This window comes from Prionailurus viverrinus, chromosome B2 (genome assembly GCF_022837055.1).
Source record: "Prionailurus viverrinus isolate Anna chromosome B2, UM_Priviv_1.0, whole genome shotgun sequence".
Lineage (NCBI taxonomy): Eukaryota > Metazoa > Chordata > Mammalia > Carnivora > Felidae > Prionailurus > Prionailurus viverrinus.
Window position 1 is genome coordinate 84,414,082 of NC_062565.1, and position 24,054 is coordinate 84,438,135.

A 24,054-nucleotide genomic window follows, 5' to 3' on the forward strand; every position below is an offset into this window, starting at 1 on the left:
TTTCACTCCGGTGAAAACTCCTCTTTCTTACCCACACCTATTCTTCCAAAAGCTGTAGCTAAGACTGCTAGTCCCTCACTGAAGGATGATTTTTGTCAGTCTGTGTGTGACTGGCACATATCTCGTGAGATTAGAGGCACTAGAAGGGCAAAGGCTTTTTCTGCCTTGGGTACTTTTATATCCTTAGTGGCTAACACATGCCTGCGTTATAGCAGAAAGTCAAAGGAGTAATTTTACATAAAATAGTAAACACATCTCCAAGATCTCAGTCAAAATCCAGCATAGTATTCCTCCATAAAATCTTCCTTTCTACTATTTTTCGTCACCTTCAAAATGCTACATATGATAGATTTTACTCCCTCTATAATTCCATAGTAATTCATATATGTTTCTCTTATACATATTTGTTATTTGTCATGCTACCTCACAATTACATGTGTGTTTCCTACTAGCCTATGTCATTATCAAGCATAGTAGCTATACAACTGAGTGCTTAAACACCTGGGCTCTGAATTCCAGCTCTGCTACTTTATACCTATGTCTTCTTAAGTTAATGTAACTGCTAAGAGTCAGTTTCCTTATTTGTAAAGTGGAGACAATTTATTTATCCATGTATTTATTATTGATGTATTTGTTATGTGTTAGGTGCCAAGGTAGGTATTGGTGATAGAGTTAAGAGAAAAGAAAAAGAAAAAGGAAAGGAAAGAAGAGGAAAAGAAAGGAAAGTGGACAATGTCCTTGCCCTGATAGACAGCACCTTCTAGCTATAGATATATCCATATCTAGCCATGTCAAGATCTTCAAAACAAGCAAACAATACAATTTCATACATTTACAAGTCATCCAAAAAAAAAAGGAAGATAAGGGAGTAGAGCTTGATAGAGCTGGCAGACGGTCCTGGTGTTTGTTAGGGAAGCTGATTTGTGAATTGAAGAAGACCCTCAAGTCCTTATGTTCTGTTTCTTCTCCTTGAGGAATTGGTATGATTACACATTCTATTGTCTCTGGAGTTAGGCATGACCTTGTGAATTGCTTTGGCTCATGAAAGGTGGACAGAAGGGAGTCTCATGCAGAAACTTTAAGACAAGCCAATTAAAATTTGCTGTAACTTCTTTCCCCTCCTGGAATTATTATGGAAATATTTATTGAGAAGGGGCCTTCATTAGCTTAGGGGACCCACACTGGACATCGGCCCATGATTTGAGAATTGTTTTTGCTGCAGCGTAACCTATGTATCCTTACTGACACGTGCCTCTCATCACAATGTCTGTCACCCAGAAAGTGCTTGGTAAGTTCTTCTTCTTATTATTAATTTTATTTGGGTAATATTTGTATTTCCAATGTTGAAACATAGTAGGGAGTCAATATCTTTTTCCTAATAAACATGAGTTTTAAGGCATTAAAGTGCAAGTCTTTCGAGCCTACTTTCACAGATAGGAAAAGTAAAGTCCAAGTAATTCAAATTACCTGTCAGAGGGGGCACAGTGTCAGCCTGTGGATCCAAAGAGGACCCCCGGGGGGAAAATTAAACTTTAGGTTTCTAATGCTATTTTTCTATTGATTAGCAATATAAAACTAGATACACACACTTTTGAAGTTATTTTATTCGACAACATAATAAATCTAATTATAAATTCAGAAAACCTTTAAAAATCAAGTATATAAATAAAAAATGTTAACTCAAGTAAAATACTATTAGGAATAGGAAACTTTGCCTCAAAATGCCAATATAAACTAACAATGGTTATTTATTTTGAGCCACAAAATTAAATTTTAAAAGAAATAACTAAGTAACTTAACCAGACAGAAATGTCTGTTTGAACTGAAATATAGCTCAGTTTCTCTTAAACCTTTGCAAGGGAGCCACAGGAAAAAAAAACCCATAACTTTTTCTTGTGGCAGAAATTGCTAACAGCACCAGAGTAAATCTGCTGGTTGTGAAACATGTAAGGACAGATCTGGAGAAGGGGGAGAAATGCAAAACACATCAGAGGCAATTTTTCAGTGGATAAAATTAAATCAAAGGAAAAAGCAAGTTTACTGGGACATAAATATAAATGATAAAATGAGAACTACATTTTCTAAAATAAGAATGTGTCCCTTACGTATTTGAGTACTATCTATGAAATCAACTCCATGATTTAAAATTCTATAAATGAAATTTTAAATATTCTATTTCTGATGTATACTAAAAACTAGTGAATTGATTATATTGTTGCTTTTTAGAGCTCGCTAGCTACCACAACAACTGCTGGAGCAAAAGAATAAAATTGAATTTGTATTATATGTTGATGACAAATACAGTACGATCACAATAGTAGCTTTAATAGACTTGACTTGAAATAATGTGCTTTAATAGGCTTGATTTGAAAATATGCAGGTAATGGTTTTTCTAAGTTGTTGAAATAACCAATACAATTTCCTCCACTCTGGGAACTGAACAAGAAAAAATTAGTCAGTAGACTAGGCCATAGAGTTACACTGCACTTTAATTTTCCTGTTGTTCTACAAGACATGTTAACCTAAATAGAACAGATTTGTGAAATGTGTTCTAGTAAGAATGAGAAATTGCCTTTTGCTTTGCTTTTAGATTTTTTTCTTTTTATTCCAAGCTTGTAGCGCTGATTAGGTGACTATCAAACGAAACCTTAACCAATCAACCAAGTTTCCAGAAAGAGTTTTCTAGGAACTGCATGGTTCAATTTGTGTAGGTATAAAAAACAAACACCCATACAAAAATTACTACAACAATAAAAATGACGTAGTTCTTAAGTTTGTATCAATAAAAGTTTATTTTAATTGATCTGTATATCTATTTCAGTTGACAAGTAGCTTTTAATTTGGCAAATAGAATATAAAAATCTTTTCAAATAGTAAACCATTAAGAAAAATAATTATTTTTCAAGGAAGAGATATTCATATATATCCTATATTAAGTCATATATACGCTCTCCATGACTATATACACACACAATCCACATATAGAGACATACGTATGTATATGTGTGGCTTCAAGTCTGTGTTTGTGTACAATATTGGAAACAATATGAACAAGGTTTGAACTTATTTCTTTCTCATTTGTTTGAGAGAGAGCCTGCAAGTGGGGGAGAGGGAGAGAGACAGAGAGACAGAATTGTAAGCAAGCTCCCCGCTGACACGGGGCTTGATTCCACAACCATGGGATCATGACCTGAGCTGAAATCAAGAGTTGGATGCTCAACCGACTGAGCCAACTGCATGCCTCAATTTCTTTTGTGATAAAGTGAAAACACAGTTCCTGTCCTTTTCTTGAGTTCAGTGAGGTTGCTTTAAATGGCTTGACAGGGGAGTTGCGGCAAGATGGCGGCTTAGGAGGACGCTGGGCTCACCGCACGCCCTGCTGATCACTTAGATTCCATCTACACCTGCCTAAATAACCCAGAAAACCGCCAGAGGATTAGCAGAACAGAGTCGCCGGAGCCAAACGCAGACGAGAGGCCCACGGAAGAGGGTAGGAAGGGCGGCGAGGCGGTGCGCGCTCCACGGACTGGCGGGAGGGAGCCGGGGCGGAGGGGCGGCTCGCCGGCCAAGCAGAGCCCCGAGTCTGGCTTGCAAAAGCGGAGGGGCCGGGCGGACTGTGTTCCGACAGCAAGCGCGACTTAGCGTCTAGGAGGTCATAAATTAACAGCTCTGCTCGGAAAGCGGGAAGGCTGGAGGACAAAGGGAGGGAGAGCTGCTGAGCCCCCTGACAACAGAGCTCAGTTTGGTGGGGAACAAAGGCGCTCGCCAGCGCCATCTCCCCCGCCCATCCCCCAGCCGAAATCCCAAAGGGAACCGGTTCCTGCCAGGGAACTTGCTCCCTCCTCGCAAACACCCAACTCTGCGCTTCGGCGGAGCCAAACCTCCGGCAGCAGATCTGACTCCCTCCCGCTGCCACAGGGCCCCTCCTGAAGTGGATCACCTAAGGAGAAGCGATCTAAGCCTGCCCCTCCTGCCCCCGAGCACCTTGCCTACCCACCCCAGCTAATACGCCAGATCCCCAGCATCACAAGCCTGGCAGGGTGCAAGTAGCCCAGACGAGCCACACCACCCCACAGTGAATCCCGCCCCTAGGAGAAGGGAAGAGAAGGCACACACCAGTCTGACTGTGGCCCCAGCGGTGGGCTGGGGGCAGACATCAGGTCTGACTGCGGCCCCGCCCACCAACTCCAGTTATACACCACAGCACAGGGGAAGTGCCCTGCAGGTCCTCACCACGCCAGGGACTATCCAAAATGACCAAGCGGAAGAACTCCCCTCAGAAGAATCTCCAGGAAATAACAACAGCTAATGAGCTGATCAAAAAGGATTTAAATAATATAACAGAAAGTGAATTTAGAATAATAGTCATAAAATTAATCGGGCTTGAAAACAGTATACAGGACAGCAGAGAATCTCTTGCTACAGAGATCAAGGGACTAAGGAACAGTCATGAGGAGCTGAAAAACGCTTTAAACGAAATGCATAACAAAATGGAAACCACCACAGCTCGGCTTGAAGAGGCAGAGGAGAGAATAGGTGAACTAGAAGATAAAGTTATGGAAAAAGAGGAAGCTGAGAAAAAGAGAGATAAAAAAATCCAGGAGTATGAGGGGAAAATTAGAGAATTAAGTGATACACTAAAAAGAAATAATATACGCATAATTGGTATCCCAGAGGAGGAAGAGAGAGGGAAAGGTGCTGAAGGGGTACTTGAAGAAATAATAGCTGAGAACTTTCCTGATCTGGGGAAGGAAAAAGGCATTGAAATCCAAGAGGCACAGAGAACTCCCTTCAGACGTAACTTGAATCGATCTTCTGCACGACATATCATAGTGAAACTGGCAAAATACAAGGATAAAGAGAAAATTCTGAAAGCAGCAAGGGGTAAACGTGCCCTCACATATAAAGGGAGACCTATAAGACTCGTGACTGATCTCTCTTTTGAAACTTGGCAGGCCAGAAAGAATTGGCACGAGATTTTCAGGGTGCTAGACAGAAAAAATAGGCAGCCAAGAATCCTTTATCCAGCAAGTCTGTCATTTAGAATAGAAGGAGAGATAAAGGTCTTCCCAAACAAACAAAAACTGAAGGAATTTGTCACCACTAAACCAGCCCTACAAGAGATCCTAAGGGGGACCCTGTGAGACAAAGTCCCAGAGACATCACTATAAGCATAAAACATACAGACATCACAATGACTCTAAACCCGTATCTTTCTATAATAACACTGAATGTAAATGGATTAAATGCGCCAACCAAAAGACATAGGGTATCAGAATGGATAAAAAAACAAGACCTATCTATTTGCTGTCTACAAGAGACTCATTTTAGACCTGAGGACACCTTTAGATTGAGAGTGAGGGGATGGAGAACTATTTATCATGCTACTGGAAGCCAAAAGAAAGCTGGAGTAGCCATACTTATATCAGACAAACTAGACTTTAAATTAAAGGCTGTAACAAGAGATGAAGAAGGACATTATATAATAGTTACAGGGTCTATCCATCAGGAAGAGCTAACAATTATAAATGTCTATGCACCGAATACCGGAGCCCCCAAATATATAAAACAATTACTCATAAACATAAGCAACCTCATTGATAAGAATGTGGTAATTTCAGGGGACTTTAATACACCACTTACAGAAATGGATAGATCATCTAGACACACGGTCAATAAAGAAACAAGGGCCCTGAATGAGACATTGGATCAGAGGGACTTGACAGATATATTTAGAACTCTGCATCCCAAAGCAACAGAATATACTTTCTTCTCGAGTGCACATGGAACATTCTCCAAGATAGATCATATACTGGGTCACAAAACAGCCCTTCATAAGTTTACAAGAATTGAAATTATACCATGCTTACTTTCAGACCACAATGCTATGAAGCTTGAAATCAACCACAGAAAAAAGTCTGGAAAACCTCCAAAAGCATGGAGGTTAAAGAACACCCTACTAACGAATGAGTGGGTCAACCAGGCAATTAGAGAAGAAATTAAAAAATATATGGAAACAAACGAAAATGAAAATACAACAATCCAAACGCTTTGGGATGCAGCGAAGGCAGTCCTGAGAGGAAAATACATTGCCATCCAGGCCTATCTCAAGAAACAAGAAAAATCCCAAATACAAAATCTAACAACACACCTAAAGGAACTAGAAGCAGAACAGCAAAGGCAGCCTAAGCCCAGCAGAAGAAGAGAAATAATAAAGATCAGAGCAGAAATAAACAATATAGAAACTAAAAAAACTGTAGAGCAGATCAACGAAACCAAGAGTTGGTTTTTTGAAAAAATAAACAAAATTGACAAACCTCTAGCCAGGCTTCTCAAAAAGAAAAGGGAGATGACCCAAATAGATAAAATCATGAATGAAAATGGAATTATTACAACCAATCCCTCAGAGATACAAACAATTATCAGGGAATACTATGAAAACTTATATGCCAACAAATTGGACAACCTGGAAGAAATGGACAAATTCCTGAACACCCACACTCTTCCAAAACTCAATCAGGAGGAAATAGGAAGCTTGAACAGACCCATAACCAGCGAAGAAATTGAATCGGTTATCAAAAATCTCCCAACGAATAAGAGTCCAGGACCAGATGGCTTCCCAGGGGAGTTCTACCAGACGTTTAAAGCAGAGATAATACCTATCCTTCTCAAGCTATGCCAAGAAATAGAAAGGGAAGGAAAACTTCCAGACTCATTCTATGAAGCCAGTATTACTTTGATTCCTAAACCAGACAGAGACCCAGTAAAAAAAGAGAACTACAGGCCAATATCCCTGATGAATATGGATGCAAAAATTCTCAATAAGATACTAGCAAATCAAATTCAACGGCATATAAAAAGAATTATTCACCATGATCAAGTGGGATTCATTCCTGGGATGCAGGGCTGGTTCAACATTCGCAAATCAATCAACGTGATACATCACATTAACAAAAAAAGAGAGAAGAACCATATGATCCTGTCAATCGATGCAGAAAAGGCCTTCGACAAAATCCAGCACCCTTTCTTAATAAAAACCCTTGAAAAAGTCGGGATAGAAGGAACATACTTAAAGATCATAAAAGCCATTTATGAAAAGCCCACAGCTAACATCATCCTCAACGGGGAAAAACTGAAAGCTTTTTCCCTGAGATCAGGAACACGACAAGGATGCCCACTCTCACCGCTGCTGTTTAACATAGTGCTGGAAGTTCTAGCATCAGCAATCAGACAACAAAAGGAAATCAAAGGCATCAAAATTGGCAAAGATGAAGTCAAGCTTTCGCTTTTTGCAGATGACATGATATTATACATGGAAAATCCGATAGACTCCACCAAAAGTCTGCTCGAACTGATACAGGAATTCAGCAAAGTTGCAGGATACAAAATCAATGTACAGAAATCAGTTGCATTCTTATACACTAACAATGAAGCAACAGAAAGACAAATAAAGAAACTGATCCCATTCACAATTGCACCAAGAAGCATAAAATACCTAGGAATAAATCTAACCAAAGATGTAAAGGATCTGTATGCTGAAAACTATAGAAAGCTTATGAAGGAAATTGAAGAAGATTTAAAGAAATGGAAAGACATTCCCTGCTCATGGATTGGAAAAATAAATATTGTCAAAATGTCAATACTACCCAAAGCTATCTACACATTCAATGCAATCCCAATCAAAATTGCACCAGCATTCTTCTCAAAACTAGAACAAGCAATCCTAAAATTCATATGGAACCACAAAAGGCCCCGAATAGCCAAAGGAATTTTGAAGAAGAAGACCAAAGCAGGAGGCATCACAATCCCAGACTTTAGCCTCTACTACAAAGCTGTCATCATCAAGACAGCATGGTATTGGCACCAAAACAGACACATAGACCAATGGAATAGAATAGAAACCCCAGAACTAGACCCACAAACGTATGGCCAACTCATCTTTGACAAAGCAGGAAAGAACATCCAATGGAAAAAAGACAGCCTCTTTAACAAATGGTGCTGGGAGAACTGGACAGCAACATGCAGAAGGTTGAAACTAGACCACTTTCTCACACCATTCACAAAAATAAACTCAAAATGGATAAAGGACCTAAATGTGAGACAGGAAACCATCAAAACCCTAGAGGAGAAAGCAGGAAAAGACCTCTCTGACCTCAGCCGTAGCAATCTCTTACTCGACACATCCCCAAAGGCAAGGGAATTAAAAGCAAAAGTGAATTACTGGGACCTTATGAAGATAAAAAGCTTCTGCACAGCAAAGGAAACAACCAACAAAACTAAAAGGCAGCCAACGGAATGGGAAAAGATATTCGCAAATGACATATCGGACAAAGGGCTAGTATCCAAAATCTATAAAGAGCTCACCAAACTCCACACCCGAAAAACAAATAACCCAGTGAAGAAATGGGCAGAAAACATGAATAGACACTTCTCTAAAGAAGACATCCAGATGGCCAACAGGCACATGAAAAGATGTTCAGCGTCGCTCCTTATCAGGGAAATACAAATCAAAACCACACTCAGGTATCACCTCACGCCAGTCAGAGTGGCCAAAATGAACAAATCAGAAGACTATAGATGCTGGAGAGGATGTGGAGAAACGGGAACCCTCTTGCACTGTTGGTGGGAATGCAAATTGGTGCAGCCGCTCTGGAAAGCAGTGTGGAGGTTCCTCAGAAAATTAAAAATAGACCTACCCTATGACCCAGCAATAGCACTGCTAGGAATTTACCCAAGGGATACAGGAGCACTGATGCATAGGGCCACTTGTACCCCAATGTTCATAGCAGCACTCTCAACAATAGCCAAATTATGGAAAGAGCCTAAATGTCCATCAACTGATGAATGGATAAAGAAATTGTGGTTTATATACACAATGGAATATTACGTGGCAATGAGAAAAAATGAAATATGGCCTTTTGTAGCAACGTGGATGGAACTGGAGAGTGTGATGCTAAGTGAAATAAGCCATACAGAGAAAGACAGATACCATATGGTTTCACTCTTATGTGGATCCTGAGAAACTTCACAGGAACCCATGGGGGAGGGGAAGGAAAAAAAAAAAAAAAGAGGTTAGAATGGGAGAGAGCCAAAGCATAAGAGACTGTTAAAAACTGAGAACAAACTGAGGGTTGATGGGGGGTGGGAGGGAGGAGAGGGTGGGTGATGGGTATTGAGGAGGGCACCTTTTGGGATGAGCACTGGGTGTTGTATGGAAACCAATTTGTCAATAAATTTCAGAAAAAAAAAAAAAGAAAAACAAAACAAAACAAAAAAACAAAAACAAAAAAACCCAAAACAACTGTAAAAACACATTTTGAGGGGCGCCTGGGTGGCGCAGTCGGTTAAGCGTCCGACTTCAGCCAGGTCGCGATCTCGCGGTCCGTGAGTTCGAGCCCCGCGTCGGGCTCTGGGCTGATGGCTCAGAGCCTGGAGCCTGTTTCCGATTCTGTGTCTTCCTCTCTCTCTGCCCCTCCCCCGTTCATGCCCTGTCTCTCTCTGTCCCAAAAATAAATAAACATTGAAAAAAAAAATTTTAAAAAAAAAAACACATTTTGATATCATTTAGGCAGTGTGAATATGGACTCAATATTATATCCTGTATCCTATATCCTGGCATTTTTTTATATTTATGATACTATAAATTGTAAGAAAATACATATATTTTAGATACTGTTAGTGGAGTATATGGAAGTGAAATGGCATAATGTCTGTGATTTGCTTCAAAATACATCAGTACAGAGGAGGCCGGTTGGCTCAGGCAGTTAAACTTCTGGCTACAGCTCAGGTCATGATCTCATGTTTGTGAACTGAAGACCTGCATATGGCTCTGTGTTGAGAGCTCAGAGCCTGGAGCCTGCTTCATATTCTGTGTGTCCCTCTCTTTCTGCCCTTCACCCCCTCTCCCCGCCTCAAAAATAAACATTAAAAAAATTAAAAAAAAAATAAATAAATAAAATAAATGGCTTGACATGGGGCTCCTGGGTGGCTCAGTCAGTTAAGCGTCCGACTTCAGCTCAGGTCACGATCTCGCGGTCCGTGAGTTCGAGCCCCGCGTCGGGCTCTGGGCTGATGGCTCAGAATCTGGAACCTGCTTCTGATTCTGTGTCTCCCTCTCTCTCTGCCCCTCCCCCATTCATGCTCTGTCTCTCTCTGTCTCAAAAATAAATAAACATTAAAAAATAAATAAATAAATGGCTTGACACAACTGTATTAGCAGGGGTAGTCATACTCCCCTGAGTTTCTAAAATGTATTAAAATAAAAGACTCTTCCACTAACAAATTCTACTAGAATTATCAATTCTTCACCACTGAAGTTTAGTCATTAGGCAGATGGATGGGTTTTTACTCCTCCTATCATTTTTAATTGTCATGGAATTACATTTATCCTCCCTAAACCAGTACAATGTATGCTGTTCTTGCTTCAGTTGAAAGGGATGCACCCTAGAAGAGATAAATTATTCCATTATCACCAAAACATTTATTAAATGTCCATATTTTTAGGAGGCAGGGATGAATGTTATAGATGGGAATTAATTAGGCTCAATTCCTGCCTCATTGGAGGTTAGAGTGTAAGATGTCCAGACAGCAATGATGCAGGCATTTTAAGGCCATGCATCAAACACGGGGAAAGAGATGAGTTAAGTTTCTATCAAGAACATTTGCACCCTTGAGCAAAGTATATCAGTGAACTGGGTGAAAAAGGACACCCTCGGGTGATGCATGTCATGGTGATTCACAACCACTCCACCAATCATGTAGGAAAGACCCCTGCCGAAATCCCAGGATTTAACTGAGTGCTGTTCAGGATAAGAAGGGGTAGGCACAGTGGGATTTTCCCTAAATCTTCCATATCTCATCTCAGAAATTACTGAAGGGAAGGGATTGCCAGCTACATCTGCTCTACATATTTTTTAAATGTCTTATGTGCTGGGGGGAAGAGGGGTCAAATAGGGAATAAGCCACTTATTGGCAAACATCATGGAGAACTACACTAGAGCAGTGGACACCTTTCATACTGGTAGAGTTTTAAGTAAGTGCTTAGAGAATTACACCCATTTCACATATCAGATATCCCTAATACACCAATATATCACTACCTCTCCTTTACTACCCACCGCTAGGTGGTTCCCGGATCTTACTAATTCTACCACATTTCTATTGCTCAACTTATCTCTTCCTTCATCTTTTGCAAAACAAACCAAATTAACATAGATTGCTAATGTTTTCTTTTTTTTTCTTTTTTTAAATGTTTTTATTTTAGAGAAAGAGAGTGCCTATGAGAGCAGGAAGGAAAGGCAGAAGGAGAGGGAGAGGGAGAGGGGGAGAGAAAGAGGGAGGGAGGGAGAGAGAGAGAGAGAGAGAGAGAGAGAGAGAGAGAGAGAATCTCAAGCAGGCTCCATGTTCAGTGCAGAGCCTGACACAGGGCTCAATCCCACGACCCTGGGATCATGACCTAAGTCATAATTAAGAGTCAGTCATTCAACCAACTGAGCCACCCATGTACCCCTGTTTATCTTTTCTTTCTGAATAACTGCCTAGCCATTTTTTTCTCTCTAGTCTGTCTACCAATTCTTTCCATAATAGGTCCATGTGGCCTATTAATTTGAGATTAATTTTTTTCAAAAATATGCATCATATTATACATTTTTCACTTAAAAAAATCCAAGAGCTTTCCATCAGTTAGGCAATGAATGCTTGACTCATGAAATTAACACGTAAATGACTCTGATGTATCAGTTTTTTCTTCAAGAACTATTCCCTCACTGCCTTCCTGTTCCCCCATCTCAGCCATGAGCTTGATGAACGCATTGTGAGTTTTCCCGCCTATCTGTATGTATATATATTGTTCCCTCGGCTCGAAATATTGTTGTCGTTCTTCTCCACTTGAAGAGCCCTTTATTTACCTCCAATATCAAGTCTAAATGTCGTCTCTTTTACATAGATTTCTGGTGTGTTCCGAGTCAGCTCAGCACTCCCTACTGTTTTACCCATTACATTTTATGGGTCTGATTCTTCCAATGCAGGAGAGCTCTTAGAAGGCAGACACGGTCTTGTTCATGCATCCTCACTTGCCAACACTATCGGTGAATTAATATCATTTTCTTACGTGTTGATTTTTATTTTTATAGTTATTTCAAGCACATCGTTTCATTTTATACTTTCCATAAGTTTGTAAAGTATTACACAGCAGATGTTGTTCCCATATAACAGATAAGGAAATTGAGTATTAAAGCCAACACATCACTGAGAGCTTTTGCTTTGTTTTAAATATTTGCTTTGTTTTGTTTTACTTACAGCTTAATATCTTTCCAGCATATTATGGCATTTGTTTTATAAACATTACATTTAATCACATGTGAGCGTGTATGTGTTTCCCTCTGCTATGGGGTAAAAAGAAAAACTACCCTTTTGCATGTATATGACTTTCTTTGAACATTCATTGAAGATCAGCATATTATAAACAACAAAAAAACCCCTCTTATCCCTTACTTCTTTCATTTTGACTCTAACCTCATCATGACATAAAACTACTGCTTGACAGATGATCCAACCAAGGTATTATAAAACATTCTTGATAGGTGCTTTAGGTTAATGATTTATGAAATAATTGTTGAGGTCAACTACTATGAACAGAGCATTCCAAAAGTCTTAGTACAAAAGTTCTAATAGATCATATCCTTTGTGCACTTTAGGGGAGGTAACCATAAATTTATTTTGATAATGTCTATGTCAGTTGGTATGTTTAATTTTTCTTTCATGCAAAAGAATGAGTATTAGTATAAGGGAAAACCTGTGATTAATAGAGGCAAATGCAAAAGGAACTAGTTAATGTTGTTCCTACATTTCTGTGTTGAAAATAAACCAGATTAAGTTTTCAGCATATATGAGAGGAAAGAGGGGAAATAATTATTAGCCAATAAAACCAACTCATTTTTCTTTCCAGAAAACAGCAAGATTTAGGAACATAGATAGGGAAATATTGAGAGAAAGAACACTCAGGCATTTTTAGAACTCTTAAAAGGAAAGGCAAATGACTAGATGATGGGTTTTGTGGGCTAATCCTGTGTTTTCCTATACACGACAAAGTCACTCAGGCAGCTGTCAGTGGGGCACATTGTTTCAATTGCTTCTATAGTGGCTGTGATGGTTTTGTCCTGGCTCATTCACATTCGGGAGCCCGATCCCATTTGTGTGCACAGCCCTGCATTTATAAGCCGATGCCTGAGATCGGTTAGTGATTTTCTTCTGACCAAATGTGTGTGTACAAATATCTCCTCTTATCTGAACATTTTGAGGAAAGTTTGGTAAATAGTGCAAGAATCAGGAGGGAAGACATAAATCAAAAGTAAAATCATGATTTCAACGCCTTGAACTCTTGCTGTGTATTTTGTCACTCTTGGGCCTTACTCCAATGGTTAATGAGACCAAAACTATTTGAAATGCATGTCTCTAAAATTTAAGTGGGATGCCACCACATTTGAGCAAAGAGCTATTAAAATGATGAAATCATTATATTGGGTCCAAGGATGAAAGACTTTGTAAATATTTAGTCTTTCTCAGTCACAAACCACTTAAATGGATGAATATAGTCTAGTCATTGGTTTATGGTTCTAATAACCTCCAGGAAATGTCAAATTCACATGCTGTCCCAGAACACAAGATTTAGCTTTTGGATTTTTAATTTAACTAAAAGATGTGTAAAAGCACACAGTCATCCAGCTCCCTATTGGCTCCACATCTGTGTAGGATTATATGCAAACAATGTTTGAGTTAACATTGGCAGTCACATACGCTTGCTAGCTGAAATGTAATTAATTGTATTTTTTTTTTAAATAGACAAAATGAATGAAGGAGGACAATTTGGAGTAGCACTGTTTTCAGCAATAATCTTACATATGAGGTAAGGCTCAAAGTTGCCAAAATGGAATCTGGAAATAGAGATCCATCAGCCTTATGTCTAAAGTAAATCATAATTGTTCTGAAAATGATTAACGCTGGGTGACAGCCAATGTCCCTTTGATAAAATAGTACTTAGTCTGATTCTACAATTGAGCAGACAGGAAATGGCTCACCTTTTGGTAATGAATTAACTCTTTCCTATAGGACTTCAGTAATTCCTAAGCCTAAGCCCTGAAAATGTCTAGGATACTAGGATATTAAACAGAGTTTCCAAGGGTCGCAAACAGTTATTCTTTCTCTATAATTATCTTACATTCCTTAGTTTTACTCTTATCTGAAGATTATGTTGGACAATATGCCTATTGCTCAGGGAACTTAAAAATTCTCTCCGTTGATTTGGCTTCCTCAAAGTAGAAGTTCATAAACAATGGCATGGCAGTACTCCTTGGTGACATTTTCAACCTGCAAAAGTTACACAAAATAATTTTCAATACTTTATAATAAAGTGAGACACAAGCAGAGCAAATTTCTACAATTTGTCAAATGTAATCCATAAATTTGTAATAAGATTTGCAATTTCCTGATTCCTGGAATGCAAAAAACAAAACAAAACAAAAAAAAAAACCTTTAAATACCACCCCCCCCAACCTAAAACAACAAAGTATGAAGCTGGGTCTCCTTCATCATACTGTGTATTTAAATGCCTCTGTTAGACACATGTCTCCCCATTCCACACCATGCACCCTATATGCAACGTTGCCAAGCCCAGTCTCTTCCTTCCCATGGGGATAAGTTAAATCCATCTAGAAAATGATTTGATCTGCAGAATGCAGATCATTTTAAACTGGAATGAAGAATAAAGACTTGGAGACAGCACAGAATGTGGTTATAGTAGTCCACGTTAAAAATGACCAGAGCATCAACAAGGGATTTGGCTGCTAGACTAGTGTGGTTATTAATGGACAAATGCTCTTTCCTCAACCGGGGAACTGCTTCTACTCCTTGTGGTTATGGGAATAGGAAATGGAAGGAGACAACACTTTACTGGCAGACACATTACTGACCCTGCAGAGGCAGCAAGAATAATGAGCAGAGAAGGCTTTAGAGAAGAGTGTCCTGCCAAGCAGAATAATTGCTACAAGAAGTACAGGATACATTGGACATGATGGTGACTGGGTTGGATCATCCTCTATCAGAGTAGGGTGGGTCAACCAAATGTGCTGGTGAATCAAATTATCCTAGAATGTTGAAATCGCTGGGTAGGAAGCAAGGGCATCCTAATTCCTGTCCATTTATGAGTCATGGATATTTGAAGGAACCAACTTTTTATGTCAGTTATGACACATGTAGACAGCTACTTGCTACCCATACATCTGGAATGGTCCTGAGTTCAGATATCCATTATGCAATCTGAATATGTCCTGATTTTTTTGCTTTAATCAATATTGCAATCAAAATTATGTAGAAATGCAGTTTTAGACTAGAACAACTCTCCAAGACATGCTTAAAACCAACCAACAAACAAAAGGGTTAGGATGTTTTTTTGTAATTACAAGTTTTTGCAGTTATGTTTGGTTAGAAATGAACAAATATTAAATGTATGTTTTTTGGTTTGATATTTTGCTTATTTTGTGTCTCAAAATTGTTTACTTATGACAGAATCAAATCCTTGTGAAAAACATATCTGGAACAGAGTCAAGACAATATAATGCATCAAACAGATGAAGGAGAAATAAATAATGAAAGAACATAAATAAATAAAATAAAGTGAGAAAACAAGCCATGTTACTGTAGGCTAAATGATATCTAGACGGGCCCCTCCTTAGAAACAGATATTCTGTTTAGTGTTTTTTCTCTTTTCTCTAACACCTTGACTTAGGGAGCCCAAAGAATAGCTTCTCCTGAGAACAAAAGCACAATTAAAGGAGTCATGCAGAGGGACAAACCAGTCCTCACCTCTGCCACTTAGAACTTGACACATAAGTGGATAATTTCTGAAGTAAGACAGCTTTTGCAGAACTATATTTTTGAGATGCTTAAAATTCCTCCACTAACGATATATTCTTCCACTTGTGATTTATTATTGAATTTTAGAGCAGGAACTTATCAAGGCTTTTTGGGGTCTCTAAAGAAACAATTTGTTGAAATGAAACTGCCCCTGGTAAGGGTCAGAACATTATGAGCAGGCACTCGGGCAGTTTTCTTCATAATCATGTTAGAAAATCTTGCTTGCTGGAAAGGGAAAATAAGATGACCCCTCTAAGGAGCTATGGGAAAAGGAAAATAGGTGCTTTGAGTGGGAAGCAATGCAAGTGAAAAGGTATTAAAATGGACTTTCTTTGGATCCCTGCCTTTTCTGCTGTTTGCCCCCACTCTGCATACAAAGGGGTCCAGCTCTGGCTGCTCTTCCTGATGATATTATTGGCAGTCAGCTGAAAGTCTGCACAGAGAACGCCACAGTCACGGCAGGATTGTTTCTGCATTGAAAAAGCAGAGAGCAACTTCTTGGCACTCCATCAGAAGAGATGTGATTTCCTAACGAAAGTGGAATGCTCGGTCAGAAGAGTTGTTGGAACTTCCCCCTCTGCCATGAAACCTGGTGAATGGTTTGAGTTTTTCCAAAATTATTTCAAATTGACCTGCTAGGAGGCTGTGCCGACCGTTCCAATTTTCCTCTCAATTTTGCATTTTGTTGGATGCTTCCCTCAAGTCTTCCAGTGTAGTTCAGTCATTAGTCAGAGCTGGAAGGTTTATTATTTATTTTGACAGTCACCAGCCTATTTTGTCAAACAGTACACATTACTGCTCCATTTGACAGGTGTTACTCTTAAAATCCTCAGTTTCTTTTTCCTCCTTTGAGCGAGGCTTCTGTGTCTGCTGTCTTGTTTGCCTTCCCAAAGGAAGCACGATACATTTTCTGGTTGATAAAAGCTTTATGTTGTTGCTACTTTTCAGTGACAGATTAGGCAGCCATTGGTCAAAAAATTTTTCTTGATTTAATCTAAATTTTGGTGATGTGCTTAAGCTGGGATCCAGTGGGAGATTAAATAGAAGGATAAAAGAAAGGATGGTGGGCACAGTGTAACTAGAGGCAAGAAAGCACTGCCATTTCGCTGAAAGATGAATATTATGAGGTTACAGAGGTCAAAACGAGCTTTAAATTTAACGGTGTGAGGATTAGGCTAGAGGGAAAAAAAGCCACATCATTTATTTGTTGCTCTTACAAAAGGAAAATGCATGTGACCGTAATGACCTAGAAGAGAATGGTAGGTCGGATGAAAGAGGTTAGGTAGGTCTTTGTGGAGAAGATGGCTTCTGAATTGATTTAAAAAAAAATAATGTTTATTTATTTTTGAGGTGAGAGAAGAGAGAGGGAGAGAGAGAGAGAGAGAGAGAGAGAGAGAGAGAATGAGTGGGGGAGGGGAAGAGAGAGAGGAAGACACAGAATCTGAAGCAGGCTCCAGGCTCTGAGCTGTCAGCACAGAGCCTAATGCAGGGCTTGAGCTCACAGACCATGAGATCATGACCTGAGCCTAAATGAGAGGTTTAACCGACTGTCCCACCTAGGCGCTCCATGAATTGATTTTTAAAGGTAAATGGTAATACAGACAAAAGAAGAGGTAGTGAGAAGGGCTTTCTATAATGATACCAATATAGGTGGGATGGTGAATTTGATTTTGGATATGTCGCTTACAACATATTATGAAGTGTTTGGGAATGAAGTTTTCTCTGATATTCATGGCCCATCACTGTTATCCATTTGGTTGGCTAACTTCCTTATCTACTCAAGTGTCATTTCCTCAGGAAGACTTCTGACTTCTGACTTGCTGACAGTGTGGAGCCTGCTTGGGATTCTCTCTCTCTTCCTCTCTTTGTCTTTCCCTTGCTTTCTCTCTCTCTCTCTTTCTCTCTCTCTCAAAGTAAATAAATAAACTTAATAAAATAAAGTAAAATAAAATAAAATAGGTATGATATTTCATCTCAGGATGATTGTGGAGATTAGTTTTGAAAAAAAAAAAACTTTCTAGAAGGCCTGAATTTGTTAAGTACTTACCAAATGCAAATTTATAACTTCATGAAATCTTTCTATAGCACTCATCTGCACCATACTGATTGGTAACACTTTAAGTACATGCTATATCTTCACAATTAAGGAGTAAACTACTTGAAGGCAGTGACTCCCCAGATCCTTGGCATAGGGCCATACACATTTAGAATTTGGAACATGATAAAGTCTGTTGATTAAGGCATTAACATTACTTTAAAAATATAAGCACCATTTTGGGGGGAGTAAATGTGAACTCACTGGCTTTACTGGAATTAAGACAATGTGTATTAGTTTGTTACTGTTTTGCATTCTACATTATGCTGTCTTCTCTATAAAGCAAACTTTACTTAAAAGAAATGTATATAAGAAAATAAGAGGGCTAGTGTTTTGACAGTCAGAGGAGGGTTTTCAAAACCTAATGCCAGATGTTAGGTCAATCTTGGGAATCATGGTCATTTTAGTTTTACATTAAGAATTTTATGTCTCTTTTTAAGACATCCAATAATATTGCAGCAATTACATTTTTAGGCAAAAGCATTTTAGAGATCAAATGCTTTTTTTCCCCTCTTTCTGAAATATGATTATTTCAATTACTAGTAGCAACAATTAATCACTAACTGATTCATCAGCCTGCAGCTGGGATTGGAGAGCTGACTTCCTTTCTTTATTCCTATTTTATGTTCTACTGTGCTCAGCAGGGATTGACTAATAGCAAGCTAATAACCTTTCCCTACTCTCAGTACCTTTTTCTAATACCCACAAAGAAGAAAATTTTAAATACTTTTTCCCAAGTACATCTTTACCTCACAATTTCTGAAGGGAATTTTAACATTACAAGTGTCGATCCATTTTGTTGTAAGAATAAGGAATTATAGGAAGACATTTCCTTAAGGTTTGTCCGACCATTCTTTGCTATGTTTCGCTAAACAAGTCATGCTAGAGGGATGGTTATATAAGTCACTCCAAATGGGTAACGATTTTCTATTTCTTGGAATTTATCTGAGTCCTATGACTCCGTATCTATAATATACCAATATATACATACCCATCTATATAGCAGTAGATCTTCTCCAAGCATTCTAGTGTTCTGATTATCAGTATGTTGTATTTCCTAGAATTCAGTGAGAAGATATTGTAACCTATTTGGATTATTCCTAGGAGATGCCAGAAGCTTGGCCCAGAAGAAGCATACTCATCCTCTACTCCAGAGGAGTAGGTTCTTTTAGAGCAAGGGCTCTCAAATAAAAAATCCATAGACTTCAAACTATCTGCAAACATCAAAGAACAATTTGTGTCATTGGGCATTTTCCATATTTTGTGTAAGTTTCTCCAAATTATTAACATAAATCCTCTTAATGGAAACCAGAGTTCCCCTCAGGACATACAGAATAACCTTCTAGATAACCACATTCATTTATTTACTTAACTATTTTAAAGTCTAGTATCCTTGGAAATTTTTCGCTACAAGATCTATAGGCTAAAATTCACTCTTCTTAATGTAACTGAAATCATAATTAGTAGGTACTGGTCATACAGCTGTCAAGAACTTAGAAGGGTCTGAAACTTTACCCTACCTATGTGCCAAGTTGGCTTGCTACAGTTCCATGGGTGATGGCAGAAGACATGACACCCTTGAATAAGACACAAAGAATTTTATTACTCACAGCAATGTTAGTAGTCAGAATATCAGCATTTTATGCTGGTGTCCCACAGGGCAATGCTAAAAGGGTGAAATGCCTGCTCACACATAGTGGTTGTATTATAGGAGTAGAATTCCAACCATAGGAATAATGAATCTTTTATAATGGGCAGTAAACCTGACTTATCTTTGCCCTAAAGAGAAACAATATCTTTGTTGTATTGAACTGTAAACATGCAGGACCCATGGAGAATTGTCTTCCAACTATACTTACCCCTTGATTCAACACTCTTTTGACTACTGGAAAAGTTTCCTATTAGTACACCACTCTGTCAGGTGCATTGATCAATGACTCATAGAGATTAGGACCAAATCTCTTAAATTTGTCTCATACTATATTTAATAAGGTTACTATCAATAGGACTCTGAGCAGCAGGATAAGGCAATATTCAATATTAACATCAAGTGTTCCAGACCCAACCATGTGAGCAAATCTTATAAACCATCTCGATCTACCTTAGAAATCCAGGTGTATTTCTCCTTAAGTTTCCACCCTGACCTTCCCATCTGGATCAAGGCACTAATCCAGGTATAGTAGGATATATCAGTGATCACACAGACTCTACCTTGCCCTGCAAGAAGAAAATTTATGGCCAATATCATCTATAACAAGCCTGGCCACTGAGTTAAGGTTAACCTGAATACATTCCAGGACTGAGGTGGTATCTTTGATCACTTCAACTAATATTGAAGAGAAATTTTGTGTCACTTTTTCCTTCATGAACTTGTGTGTCATCCTTGTGCAGGGGCTATGCTAATCTTCGCTGTATCATTCCAATTTTAGTATATGTGCTTCTGAAGCAAGCACTTATATCACCTTGTCTAATACAATTTTCTAATTCTAATTTTTCCTACTATGACTCAGATTGTAGGGAAAACTATGACATTGGTATAAGTGGCAAATCAGTTACCCCTCTAGAAGGCTCCCCAAGCAACTAAGTGTAGCTCATTTTGGAGATACAATGCAGTCATTTAAGGGTTACATTACCCACTGGGAGTGTTTTTTAACTTGGAGACCTCTTGTGATTACTCTAAGAGGACAATAATAATTTTATGGGAGAGAAATAAAGTAATACTTGGCTTCCACACAAGACCTATAATCCCAAAAGTACTCTTGATGTCCCTAAAAGGATGGAGCCATTTATAATTATTGGAGCTCCTAAAGTGGAATCTATATCATCCAAGGTCACAAGGTGACATTGCCCAGTGTGGCCTCCTAGCCATCTGGTAGGTCTCAGGTTTCTCAATTCAGTCTGAATACTTCAGTCTAGTCATTGTTTTTGTAGGTAATGTTTGAGGACAGTTACTCCACTCTGTCTTATGTACACCATCAGCCAGATAACCTTCATCCATTCCAGAGAATCACTCTGCTACAGCAGTGGAAATATGGATGAAACAGATAACTAAAGGTGTTTACAAGAATTTTACTGGGAAGTATAGGGACTAGGATTATCACCTTCTCTTTTGATAGACTTTTTGGTAATTTTAAGATGAATGGCAATCAAACGGTGGCCAGAGCTTCCTTATAGGAAATTACAGACCCAGAAATCAATTAAATTTAAGTGCTTATTAGCTTGGGAAAGATACACAAGAGGATTTTTCTTGAAGAAGGCTCTAGGAATGGTCTATAGGAAAAAAGAAATATTAATGTTCCTTTGCCATCCGTCTTTCCAAGGGTCTAAGATGATCTTGCCCAAGTGACAGTTTGTTACTCTCCTCCAGTGCCTGAAATACTTGTATCTCATTACAGTAGCTGTAACTTTACCTTTTCTCAATCATCCCCTCCTGACAGTCACAGTTTTAATTTTGAAGGGACAGGTACAAAAGTTATAAGAACAATTTAATTAAAATTATAAAGCTCTGTTATTTCCCTTACTTTGGCCAGTATGGGCGACTGTTGGCAACTTAACAAGCAATGTACTCAACCAAGTGGTCATTATCTTTATAATGTAACTATGCCACTCTTCTAAGATAATCTAGGTGGTTGAATAAGAATTAAATAAAGTTTGTACAAACCAAGATATCCCAGAGTTGATATTAGGGGAAAGTAAAAAGTACCATGCTCAATAATGGTCAGGGTGGAGTTCCAAAATCTGTATCTATCTCTATCTCTATCTCTATCTCTATCTCTATCATCTCTATCTCTATATCTCTATCTCTTTATCTCTATCTCTATAATCTATTTCTATTTATCTATCAATCTATCTAATCATTTTATCCTTTTTGGAAGCAGTGACTGAAAAGAGATGACCCATTTCTGAGCACAGCTTTATTTGGTGGCAAAGTGATATACTAAGGTGTGTAAATGAGGAAGACTTGAGGGAGATATACCCAGAAACCTTTTTAAGTCAATTTTTGAGAGTATTCCAATGTTCTACAATACAAGATGCCTGTGGTTCTTATGTAGTATAGGAAGTCCATTGAATCGCTTAATTATTAGCTCATCATCATGTGACCTTTAGATAAAAGATGCACCATTATAAGTCTGTAAGTGGTCTATAAAGCTGAACATGTGACATAGACTAGTTTAAAGAGCCGTTGTAATGTGTCAGACTATGCTGATCAGATATGGAACTGTAATCTGAAAAAAATGTCAAGAGCTGTGAGGCATTGCTGATCCCCCTGAGAGGGCTCCATAGTTTGGTTTAGTCAATATGCTTTGAACAGGTGAGTGCAACACCCAATTTGCTGTGGCTTCTCCTACCACAGGACAAACACATCCACTTATGGTAATATTCATATGTCTGGCATGCTGTGGTAAACTGTAGATTATAAATTTATGGTCCTTGGGACGCCTGGGTGGTTCAGTCGGTTAAGCCTCAGACTTCAGCTCAGGTCATGATCTCATGGTTCATGAGTTCAAGCCCCACATCAGGCTCTGTGCTGACAGCTCAGAGCCTGGTGACTGCTTCAGATTCTGTGACTCGCTCTCTCTTTGTTCCTCCGTCTTTCCCTCTCTGTCTCTCTTTCTCTCAAAAAATAAAAATAAACATTAAAAAAATTAAACTTATACTCCTTGACTTTGTGCTCAATGTATGGCGATGGATATGTTGCCATATCTGGTAGGAGGTAAATCTAGACAAGAACAGGAACACTCTAGACAATGCAGCATACCAGTTCCACTTGGTCTCATCAAAGAACAGGTCTTCACCGATCACTGTAAGCATCTCCATGATTGGCCCAGATGGTTCAATAAGCAGTATGGTTTGTTTCCACAGTTTGTAGTCCTAAAGAGATATCTCTAATCTGCCAGTCTGTAGTTCACCAGGTGGCAGAATAAATAATCTAGACTACTGGCAGCAGCTCAAGAGGCAGTAAACATAAAATGAGTTTCATCAAGGAGTGTATTGGTTAACTGAATTGAACATCATGTCCATGCTCAGTTATGCATAGCTGGTGTTGCTGTTGTACAGCTGTAGCAGTCCAGTGGATACCATCAAGTGTCAGTTTAGATGAAATATCAGTGAACAAGGCCTAGGCATTTAGGGTAACCTCCGTGAATCAAGGATCCTGTTGGATCCAAGGACCCAAAGCCAACAGCTTTGCTTCAATTGGTGGAGAGGAGGATAAAGATTTCCTTAGAGAGATGATTACCATGTTTTTTTTCTTTTCATATAAAGAAAAGATGCTATAGGGGCCAGGCAGGCACTATTTTTGAATATACCATTTCTATTTGACAAGTGAGGATTATTGGACCCTTCCTTGTTAGCCATTGTTACACATTGAATCCAAGTCAACCCTACCCCAAATGGTAATATTAGGCTGGAAAGTCACAAAGCCTTCAAGGAATCAGTGTGCAGTTTTAAGTAGAGTCTTACAGCAGCTGATTGCTGCTTTTCATAAGTGGTAACTATGTCATGGAGGCAACAAACCCAAAATATCAAAAAACATCTCTGAATGTAGGGTGCCTCCTTTTGCCAGAGACTCCAGACAGCAAAACTGTCAGTCAGAGGCACTTGCAGCTTCAAGAGGATAGTAGTTTAGAGCTCATTGGATAGCTTCCAGCATACATTTTGGTCTGGACCCCATTCAAAGGATGCTTATTTGTGGTCTAGCCAATATAATGGTCCAAGTAGAATGCCCACTTGCTTCAAATACCCAAAGAGTTCAATAAATTATTGGATCTCTCTTTGGTGAATAGCAAAGTGACAGTAGTTTTTCCTTAACTGCTGGAGGTTTGAGAGTTTTTATATAAACTCACATAGGCCCAAGATACTCCGTGGCTGGTAGCCCTCTGAATTATGTTGGGATTTATCAGCCACTCTTGTTGGTAGAAATATAATAACACTGCAGTCAAGGCCATTGACATAAAGGCTTCTGACTTGCCAACCCCCAACTCATCTTTTTAGTGAAAACTTCAGACGTTAGAAAGTAGAGGCATTAGTGTTATCCTGGCCCAACTCCT

At 38.9% G+C, this 24,054-nt stretch overlaps 1 pseudogene; it reads right to left on the minus strand.

The window, feature by feature from the left end:
* Positions 1-20,342: 20,342 nt before the first annotated feature.
* LOC125166854 (uncharacterized) lies at positions 20,343-20,457 on the minus strand (annotated as a pseudogene).
* Positions 20,458-24,054: the final 3,597 nt, after the last annotated feature.